The sequence below is a fragment of the Melospiza georgiana genome, chromosome 10 (genome assembly GCF_028018845.1).
Source record: "Melospiza georgiana isolate bMelGeo1 chromosome 10, bMelGeo1.pri, whole genome shotgun sequence".
NCBI lineage: Eukaryota > Metazoa > Chordata > Aves > Passeriformes > Passerellidae > Melospiza > Melospiza georgiana.
In genome coordinates, this window is record NC_080439.1 from 6815357 (window position 1) to 6827319 (window position 11963).

An 11963-nucleotide genomic window follows, 5' to 3' on the forward strand; every position below is an offset into this window, starting at 1 on the left:
ACAAACTACACAACACAAAAAGACAGTGAGCATATAGGACAGAAGGAGGTTAACTATTTGAAATCTTGGTTGTCATTTTCACATTGGTGATGTGGTTCTTTAAAGACTAATTGCAGCTGATCTCTTTTTTAACATTTTATGCTGTCTGTCATCAATCTACAAAGCACATGAATACAGTTTTCTGGTTTACAACCTTGATTTAATTCTGTTTGTAAACACTGGGGAACAAATGCAGCAATGTCATGCAACTGATGAGCAAGGCCCTGAAGCACAGCTCACAAAACCATGTTCCCTCTCACTCCCATCCATCTTCTGAAGGACATCATGCAGTCCCTGTTCATCTTCCCTCGTGGGAATGCTGCTCACACCCGTGGGAGGAGGCTCTGACTGGGCAAAGCATCAGTGTGCCTTGAGAACACCCCTGCCACGGTGTTCAGGCACTCTGTGTCCAGGCAGAGGTGGATGGAATGAAAATATTCTGGGATGGTTCACAGGCTTTGGCACCTCCTGGGGGCCCCAAGGTGAGCAGTCAATGATGGCAGTCAATGATGGCACCTGAAGTCCCTGACAAAGCAGGGAACCAAGTCCCCAGTGCTGAGGGACCTCCTAGCACAGCTATTTCTGTAACCATGCTGCATTTGTAAATCCACAGGGGAAGCAGAGGGATTATGCACAGAAGACAGTGCTGTGCTTTCTGTTTATTCTGGACACAGAATAATACCCAGAGCTTCCTCTGAGAGCCTGCAGAGGACATGGGCTAAAAGAAAGCCTCTGAGAGGAAGTGCTGAAAAGTAAATAGGCAGCGCAGGCAAGGCTGCTGAGACACTGCAGAAGTCAGGCCCTGTATCAGAGTTTTGGTCTGTACCCTGAATGTAAGCCTGGGAGACAGAAATTGCCATATCATTCTTTCTGCTATATGTAATTACATTCTTAGCCTCTTTGTCTTTTTTCCTTTTTCTGATAAAGAGGAAATAATTCATTTCCAGGAATATAAGTGGCTTTAATTCACTTAGATCAAGCCTCTTTCTTTTTCTTTTTTCTTTTCTTGTGTTTTTTTTTCCTGATTCAGTGCCTGACTCAGAACCATCATTCTTACCACTTCTGTCAGACTATCCCACATTTCCCAGTGGTTTTTACTACTGCAGTTTGGAAGCACTCTTTGTTCTTACAGTCCCAGTGCCTACCAAGGCTTTTCTTTGCATGTTCTTTGACGTTTATTCCCTAGGAGCCGGATCCTTGTGTCCTTACATGTGAGCCAAATCTCCCAGTGAATTTGCAAACATGCAGGATCAGCAACTTAAACAGTTTATTTGTTCTTCAGGGTTTTCTGTGTTTGCAGGAAAAAGGGCGCCTATAGGCAAACACTGCATCACCAGGTTTCATCTGCCCAAAAGGGAAGCTTAGAGAGGAAGGAAGGCACAGCAGTGCGGAGTTAACGATTAAAAAACAAAACCAGCCTTCTCAGGGGTTTTTTCTGAGAGGATGGTGGTGACAGATGCAGCTACAGGACACTAAACTTGTTTCTTGAAATACATCAAAAGCCTCCTTTGCTGGGTTTGGCTCAGTGTCAGCAGTAATAGCTGATTCCAGTGTGTTGTCAGAGTAATATAAATCTTTGGCTGTATTTTTGAGACACTTTTCAGCTTGGATATCTATACTACATTTACATTTAGGAACCTGGAATTTCTAATGGCCTGGCACCTCAGGCTGAGAGCTGCCTGCTCCCATTTAGCTCAGCTTTGGTGTTTGCATCAGAGGATTCTGGCTGGGCACGTTAGGAAATGTAATGTATCCACTTTGTGCCCTACGTGTGAGTTGAGATCAGCATCAACGACCAGACCCAATCTGCAGCCTTAATTCCAACAAACAGCACTGCTGACAACATGATTGCTGTGGATAAGGACTCCATCTCACAAACTTGGATATTACAGAATCTTCAAATTTCACTTTAATACAGGTGTCCCTCTTCTGATGCCAGAAATTTTATGGCAAATAGTGCTGGTGATGAGCCAAGGTTTGACACGATCGAACTATATAATTTTGTGAAATTTTGTGGTGAGACAGAACCATTAATATTTTATTCTACAGTGGTATGAAAACCTTTTTTTGCTCTCTGTCTGCTGTGCACATACAGAACAGAGGTATTGCTACGGATCAGTGGATTTTCCAGCCAGAGAAATTATTCTGATCTCTAAGTCTGGCATTTTTCAGCAACAGCCAAATATATTCCCTGAAAAGTTTGTGCATCAGATCCCTTAACTTGCAGATATTAATTTGGATTACATGAGTGAAGTCTTATGTGGACAAACCCTCAGCTTGCTGTGCATGTGAAGCATCACGTTTCTTCTGCAGATATGTCAGTGACCCACTCCAATGGACACATGCCTCATTTCCAGCCTGACTCTATCTGGACTCAGCTTCCTGCTATTGCATCTAAGCACATTCCAGAAATATATTTTGTTGAATTGTTCGTCATTTCAACGGGATAGAGTTTGGGACATGTAAAACTGATTAATATGTACTCCCACAGGTGTTTTACAAAGACTTTTACCCTAATTCTGTTGATTATTTAGATCCACCATTCTTATATTTCTACAAAAATCAAGTAGATCCATTCACAGACAGGTACCCAGTTTTGTTTTCTAACTGCTTCAATTTCAGCTGAGATCATTTCCATACGTGGCAGGTCCATTTGCACAAAAAAAGCAAAGGGCAGGGGTCTGACTGCTCAGCTGAAGGCAGAGGCCACAAGGCTCAGGCACTTCTGCCTCTTGCTGGGAGTGTTTTGTACACCTCTGTATTCAACCTTGAAAACAGAACATAGGAGACGGTGCCACCACATACAGAGGTTTATGCCACATCAGCACCCCTCTGCCAGCATTCCAAGAGAAAATCACATTTTGCAAAGGCTACTTTCCCCTACTGCCATTAAAATCAGTGTCAAGGCCATCAGGCAAAGCATCAAGCAGGCACAAAGTCTGGCACAAGATCTCAGCTGTTTGTGCTACTGCATGAGCCTTTATCCCTGATGGCATCCCCCAGAGCAGAGAGAATCATCCTTTTATGAGGAAATTCAGATAAATCCATGCTAGAACAATGCAATGCTCTGGAACACTGAAACAGCTTGTGAATGTAAAAATCATTCAGCAGCACAAAACCAGGGCGTTGCTGCATTGTCTGCGGGAGACAGCGACGTTCAGCCCTCGGGGGAAACAGCAAGGAAAAATGAATGCAGCAGGAAATCTTTCTAAACAAGAAGTTGGCCACATGCTAAGAGCCATATGCACTTTATTTCATAAAAGCTTCCCTGTCTTTCAATTTCTTATTATAATTCTCTTTAAAGGTGCTGCTCCTTCAGGTAAGAGTCACCTAAACATAGTCCTCTTCCTAAAAAAAAAACCTCACAAACCCTTGGAATGAGGAAATATTCCTGTACTATTATTATTATTATTATTATTATTATTATTATTATTATTATTATATTATATTTTACCCCTCTGGACACTAACACTGTATATTTCTTACATCTTATTTTTCTTTTTTTTTTTTTGGTGCCTGTTTCTCAGGCTGAAGAAAATGACTGTAAATCAGTTTGCATTCAAAACACCGCACTTGCACCTAAAAGAACAGGATATTACACCATTAAAAATAAGATTCAGTATAATGGAAAAAATTTTCTGACTGACAGCATAGCACCTTTTGAGTCATAAATTCTCATTTTTATAGGACAAAAGGGACTATCACAATCACTGTCTGAATTCCTACATAACAGAGACAAGGTAATTTTAGACAACAATTCCTACGTCATTCCTGCCTTCTGATCTGCAAGAAAAACTTCTACTTTTCATGGCACACCCTGCAAGCAGAATACCCAGGGATTCTTCATCTTTACCCATAACAATTATCAAACAGATTTACAAAAAACTGATAAGCAACAGGACAGAATCAAATCTTAGTTCTAAACAAATCTGAACACAGATGAATCAGCACACGGAAATAACAATAGGACCGCAGAATCTTTTAGAGACATTGTCTTTTTCAGGCAAAGCACAGGGTAAAATCAAACTATTTTATACTTCACGAAGGTGCTGTAATTGGATCTTGCAAAATGGCTAAATGCTGTAATGGATCTGTTGCTTCATTAGCACCCCGTGACATCCTGCAGCAGCGCATCCCTCAGGCTCCTCATTCCCTCTGGGGCTGCCTCAGATGGGATGCAGGCTCTGCAGCATCAGCAGACCTGGGGGTTTTGCTGTGCCCTGGCTGCAGACCAGGGAGGCTGGGGCCAGGGTGCCAGATTTGGAGGGAGAACAGGTTGTGCTCCCTGCTAAGGGGACCAGGGATAATTACAATTGATTTCTGATGGCTTTGAATCACCGTGAAGCCAGTGTGGGTGGGTACCAAGGGGTGAGTACAAAGATTGTGCTTGGGCCAAGGAGCTTCAGGCCAGTTTGTAACTTGTAATGAGAATCTCTGGTGTTTGTCTGGGACAGTCACAGCTTTATATTTCTCCTCCTGCCTGCCTTTACACAGTAAGTTAAGAAGTGTAAAAAATATTGTTAGGAGTAGCTCAGGTTAGATCTCCTAAGAGCATTGGTAGACCTAGTTGAACATTTCTGTGCATGGCCTAATTAGTATAAAAAACCAAGATGAGATTTTCAAAAGGAGTGAGACACCCAGTCCTGTGTTAATATTAACTTTCACCTTATATTGCTTCTGTATTTATATGTGCTTTCTTTTAATTAGATCAACCTTAATTTGGAACAGTTTAATATCTGAAACACCTTATTAAAACCACAGAAACATTAAACAGAAGTTTGTATTACTTCTGGAAGTAAGTAAAACCTGAAAATGTGACCTCTGTCTTCAAGCCTGGCTTAGCTCATAAATCTGTAATCAAGACCTAAAGGTTGTAACATTTATGCCAAATAGCCCCAAACCACAGGATGAGCAGGATACTTGCCTGAACTTGGAGACTGGAGGCACCATCTATGTCCACGTGTAGTTTTTACTGTACATGATTTCTTAACCTTGAACACTTCATATTGCAAAATTAGTATTGCTTTCTTGTGTTTTATCTTTTAAAAGAGCTGTGATTATACTGGCAGTAACACTGACATGGTTCTCTTGAATCCCACAGTTACAGTAAGGACTGCAAAACACAGATCACCCAGATCAGACAACCTAAAGAGTGGGAAATAAACATAAACAGCTCACTTACCATGACAGTTCTGGAATTACACCAGGAATGAACTTGTCTCTCTGGGCTCTCCCAGCTCCCAAATCGTAAAGCATCACCTGCACTGGGGCGATGCCCAACGTTGCTGCCCCTGCATTTGGACAGAAAGCCCCTCAGCTGAGCTCAAGCTCCTTGCCTCCCCGTGCACTGGTGGTTGAAGCAGACATTTGATTTTTCTATTCAGTGTTTGCTGTAACTATTCCTAGCAGCTGATAGCTGCCACCCTCGGGGCGGTGATGTCAGCACGCCCGCACCCACGGAGCGCTCCCAGCCAGAGCCAGAGCTCAGCACGCCGAGCTGGCTCCCCAGGCAGGGCCAGGGCTGGCACCCCACAGCCCAGCTCTGACACACCACACTGCAGCAAGCTCGTCTCGCTTAAACAAATCTCTTTCTCTCGTAAGTAATCTGCAGGCAAGATTTGAAAATGGCTTTTTTTTTTGAAGCTGTGGAGTACTTTGTGCAGCACTAATAATAAAAGCACAGCCTTGCTGGCCATCCTCCTGTCAGTGTCACATGCAAAAGTTTTGTGCACTTTTGGAATTAACACCAGTCCACTATACACATCACAGGGAAAGCTGCAGAACAGGCAATGAATGGCAGCCCAGCTTTGTTATTGATCTCAGCAGAGAGGCCTCAGTGATCATGGACGCTGAACCTTTCCACTCACCAGTGTTTGCTTCCAGTGTATTTAATGATTCATCACCCTAGAAACCTCCATTTGGTTGGGACATGAGGCATTTCTAATTTCCCTTCAAAAGATGAAGCTCCATTCCCTTGCTTATCATAGAGCTCTACTTTACACTTCTCACATTTAAGTTAATTTTTCTGAAAATAGCTACACCCAACTGTAGAACTCCAGAGAAGTTAATACTCCTTGTAAGATGGTACCAATATTTGCTTCAGATTGTTAAAAACCTTTCACCTTCCAGGACTGCATTATGTTTTCTACCCCATTATATTCCAATGTTTTATCACATTCATCCTTCCACAGATAAGGGCACTCAGGTTTGTTCCCACCTCTGCTACTTCCAGTTCACAAAGCCCCAGGTTACAGGTGAGGTTATTACTGAACCCAGAGATCTGGTTTGTACAGTATGAAACTTATTTATATGACATCACCAGCAAGCTGGTAAAAAAAGTTATCCTAATCCTTTCTGAACATCAACTCAGTTTTCCTCAACATTGGCAATGCCTCCCAACGTGTCTAACCCAGCAATTTCACCTCACCACACTGGTGAATATGTTAAATTGACCAGGGAAACGCCACTAGCAACATTTCTGCAGCCTTGCCACTTTCTTTGGAATAGAACTTTAGCCAGCTCACAGTTCTTGTGTTCACCACCTCCACTTCCAAATTCAAACCCAAGCATTCCTGGTCACTCCCCAGATTGCTCAGGAGAGCTCTCTGCTCTTCCTTGGATTTGTCTGGCTCTGGGATTGCCCCTGGCACCTCACCAGGGCTCAGGCACGGGAGGTGCCCCTGCTGCCCCAGCTGCCTCCAGGAGTGAGTATTTACCTTGTCACCCAGATTGTAAATACTGCCCACACTTCCTGGTGACATTATCAGCTCGACTGGATCTCCTCTCTGCAAAGGGCCTCTTAATATGAGGAGGAAGTTTCTTCTTACTGCTTTATTTAGGGATGGTGGATGCTGATGCAAGATCTGGTGATGAATGTCAGCCAATGTCAGCTTTCTTGTACCATGAACCATATTATTGTCATTGTTCCTCTGCTTCATTTGGTCTAAAAATAGCTTCCTATTACTATTATGTTACACCAGGTCAGGCTTTTTTATGGACAAACACACAGGACAAAAGCATGTGCTTATGTTTTAAATTCCTGGTTGTAGCACTAAGTAAAACATAGAGTGAATATCAGGATCAAATCATAGCATCTGTCTGTTAGGGTTTGTTGGTATAGAGCTGTCACCCACACGGCTCCTTGTCTGGTATTAAACAAGACAAGTGCAACAGAGAAACATGAGAAGTGTTAATAGTGCTGCAAGTCAGCTGCAAAGAACTTCCAAAGCTAGGCCCTGGATGCAAAATTTTCAGCAATTAAATTGAAAACTGTATTTTTAACAATAAATTTTAAACATTATTTTTTAAGTTTAAAAAAGCTATCTGTTTTAATGAAAAGCCAAATTTTCCATATCTTCCTTTCCAAGTGAAAATACTGCTTTCTTATTAAATCAGATATGGCACAAAAACTATTGCTCTTGGTTTGGGTATGAACCTTGCTCTGTTTTTCAGGGATGTTATTGAACTAAACAACACAAGTTATGATTTTGCCAGGGGCTTTTATGAAAGTTAACCCTGATTAGAGAAATAACCTCCCTGTCTAGGTAGGAACATAGAGGAGAGTCTCTGACTTGGTTCAAAGTGCCATGCACAGACCTAAGATCAGCTCTGTCCTTCAGATAAATGATTCAGCCTCCCCACACGAGGTCTGTGTGTCATATAAAGAGCAGAAAGAGAAGCCTGAGGGGAAAAAGGAAGTTTCCCAAGGAAAGAACATTGTCAGTTTGGGTACCAAGTTGCCTTTGCAGTGGCGCTGCTGGGGCTGTGTTTAACACCAGCCCAGGGGCTCAGGGCAGGCATTTAACCCAAATTTCCCCAAAATCACTGAAGGGTGTCTGGCTCCTCCAGAGGTGCTTCAGAGCAGAAGCCATAAGTACTCTGAATTTCTGAAATATCATCCTCTGTATTTAATCTTTGAGTAGTCCAGGAAAAATTGCCTTGCCCATTTAGGCACCTGTGTCAGGCATGCAAGGTCAGGCAATAGGAATCACTTTTCACATCTCCTTCCCCGAGCCCCTGCACCCCATCTCTGTCACCATCACCAATTTGGCTGAAGCTGAAGCAGCAGATTGTATCAGAGCAGTAACTGGTTCAACCACACTCTTCCTGCCCTGACACTTCTGGGTGTTTGCATGCCTAAACAGCAGCTCAGCCTTTGATCCCCTCTTGCGAGCATGCGCTCTCAAAAATGTGAATATTTTTAGTGCTGTGTCTGTGACCATCTCCTCCAAGATGAAAGAGCATGGGATGACAATGCCTACGTAGGTTTGTGGATTCCTTTCATCCTGATTCGTGGAAATCCTTTTGCAGGAATAGCACACTGCATTTTTGTAGACACACAGTGACTGTTAGTCTCCTGGATTTCACCTGAATATGAATTTATTTACTTGTAATTTGTCACACTTCGATAAAATCATTTCCCATTTCTGAGAGGACAGCACACTGATTAATAAAAACTCCGGTCCACTGCTTGTCCTTCCTACTGTGATTTGTGGGCATAGAACACATTGATACATTTTTCTGTAACAAGTGACACAGAAGAGTGGATTAAACTTTTTGAACAGAAACAATATAACAAAATTCTTATGGAAAGAGTCAGTACATTATGCATGTGATTGACCCTCATTATAAAACACATTGAGATATGTGGATGAAAACTAGTAAATAAAAGCTAATTATTATCTTTTAGGTTGGAAAAACCTCTAAAATCATTGAGTCCAACCTTTAACTTCTCGCTGCCAAGTCCACGACTAACCCATGTCCCCAGGTGCCACATCTCCACATCCTTTAAACACATCCGGGGCTGGTGACTCATCCACTGCCCTGGGCACCTGTGCCAGGATGTGACAATCCTTTCCATGAAGAAACTCTCCCAAATTTCCAGTTTAAATCTCCCCTGGTGCACCTTGAGGCCATTTCCTCTTTTATTATCACTTATTATTTGGGATAAGAGACCAACACCCACCTTGCTACAACCTCCTTTATGTCACTGAGTACTTTAGTGCTGCTCTGTGACAAATCCAAGTTTTGCTTTAAACCTACCTCATCATCCGTGTTACCATATTTCTTCAAAGATATTTGCTATTTAAGAGTCTGAATGCCTGAAAATGGAATTACTATTTGCTCTCACACCAATTTTCCTCTGTACTACATACTCAATGAAAACAAAGCAGACACAAATGGACAGTTTTACTGTCAAGCTGATTTGATTTTATAAAGCCATTCAGAAATTCATTTTGAGTATACCCTGTACTTCTGTAAGACCAAAAATATTCCCCTCAATTTAGCTTTTTCTTGACAACCCCCTGCTCCTTTTGGATGGTTTTTAGTCCTTTTTTAAATTTCTTTAACAGACAAACTGAATCCTGCCTCTTGACAGCATACCAACATACCTAAAACAAGAAAGTGCATGTGCTGAATTCTTCTTTTGCTACAAGGCTCAGATCAAGTCTCTGATGAGAAAAACACATTCTTTTTTGAAAGCTGAAACACGTCAGCAAATGCTGCTGCAATATATCTGCTTTACTATAAAGAAAAGCCTCTTTAAGATAGGGCTGTGAATTCACATTCCCAATCCAAACTGTGCGTCACACTGTGAATTTCCTGGTCTGATAGCACCACTAAAATGCCTCCCAGAGACTAAATTCAGCCTTGATTCAGGTTTGTGTGGCCAGCAGAGAATTGAGAAAACCCCACAGCAGGGTCTAATGGCTTTAACAGCCTCTGTGCTAACTCCCAGATTCCCTCCACATAGAACACAGCCAGGGAAAGGAGCATTCCTCAAAACAAATGCTTCAGAGGAAGATGAAAGAATCCCTATCCAAAGCAGGCAATTCAGAAGTAGTCCAGCTTCTAAATGACATTTCCTTTTAGCCTCCATTGAACATTCATGATTACAACTCTACATTTCTATCTTGTTTTATGATGTTCTTTCTACATTACATCACACTACCCGGTGTATAAAAACAATGGAATGAAAACCTCTAATTTTAGCTGTCATAAGTTAAAGAATAAATGGCAGCAGAAGCTTTCACATATAATTGCAGGATTTTAGGTGACTACAGAAAAATTTCTCTTTTCTGTACGCGCACAAATGCTCAACCCTTCAAGCAAAATTTCAGTACCAAGTTGTGTGTGCTCAGGAGTTAATGGTGAAGGTGTCACTGTGCTCAGAAATAGAGCCAACTTTCCCATGTCACATTCAGCTTATTAATAACCCATCATTTCTGTCGCAATGGCACATGTCTCTCCACTCCCTGTTATTGTTATGCAACTGGAAGAGCTTTCAGAATCTCTCCTGGCTGAGCTTGAACAGGTAAACTGCAAAATGCAGCTTGAATTGAGCTTCATGCTGAAATGCTACTGCAATTCACCCGAGGAATGCTGAGTGACATAGAGTATGCAATTATGCAAGAGGAGTGTTTGCAACAAGCCATCTTGGAAGTACTTCCATTTGTGAGAGGATTTTTTCATATTCTGAATCTGAATACATTAAAAAGCCTGTAATCACTTAATAGAGTCAAATCTGCAATTCTTAATTCTGAATATCTTCTATAACGAAATGAGCTCCTCAATTCTTGTGATTAACTTGCAAACAAAGCCAAATACAAGAAGCTGGCTCAGAAAAATCAATGCAGGAAATCACTGCCAGATTTCTCATAAATATTTCTGCCTTAGAAACCACTGGAATTTACACTCTCTTTATCACACATTGTATAGGACTATATGCAATTACAGCACTTCCTACACAAAATAATACAGATCTGGGTAAGATCTTGCATAAATGGATATGAAAATTCTATGCAACCTCGTGGCAAATTGCCAAAGTGGCCCTTGTGCTTAGAAAACAGTGCATTGATCTCATCTGGTCTCTGTGGTTACACGTGTATGCCAATATTGCCACAAAGCTGCTTTGTTTAGATGTGCATTTTCATGACCTTGAAGCTCAGGATAATGTATTTCTCATTCTATTCAGCATCATCACACAAGGGTATCTACAATCATTATAAAAAATCTCCAGTCGGAGAAGTGGAAGAAAAAAAAAGGGACTTGGACTGCTCAGTTTCTAAATTAAGCTACATCTGAAGTTAAAAATAGACCTTCCAACTGAAGATGCTGTGCTGCCTGAATTTAAATAGCCTGCTTCTTTCCCTGACAGATAACATTTATTGTGTTCTCTGCAGCAAAAAAAAAGCCTTCTATAAGGAGGCTACCTTTATTTTTATGTCCAATTTCACTTCACATACCATGACAGAATTAAAGAAAGTCAGTGTTCTACCTGGGAATTGTATCCATTTTGCCACGGATGCATTTCTCCAATTTTGCTAAAACAGACCTAAAACAATGCATGTTATATATGTGTGACCTTTCCTAGCTCTTCCTGCAGAATTTTCTGGGAAGGTCTGTAGTAAGAATATTGTCTGAAATGCCATCAGATTTCTACCATGCATCCTTTTGTTTTCATTTCCTTACATATATGCACACACACATATATAAAGGAGTATAAAAATATATAAATTATACATATTTATAGATGTTTCATTGCTGTTTCTGGATAAAAAGAGGTATGAAATGCAATTGCACACAGTACATGTGAAATGGTTTACTCATCACTTTCCCCCAAAGCACTGAATAAAAAGGAGGAGAAGCTGAATACCTTTTCTCTCCAGGCCTAACGCAGAGCCAGCATAAGGATTTCTATATTATCCATATTCCTACTGCAGTCAGAGGCTGGGAGGTCACAATTAAGCTACACAGGCCCTGCTAGTGCTACTCACATAGAACTCCAACATTGGTTTATAGCACATGAAGATTGGAAAGGTAAAAATTCTTCCAAGCCACCCTGACCCTTCTCACCAGTGTGAGTCAGTTCTTTTTGTTGGAATTTCTGGTGCTGCATAGTTTTAAACCCCAGTCTCTGTATT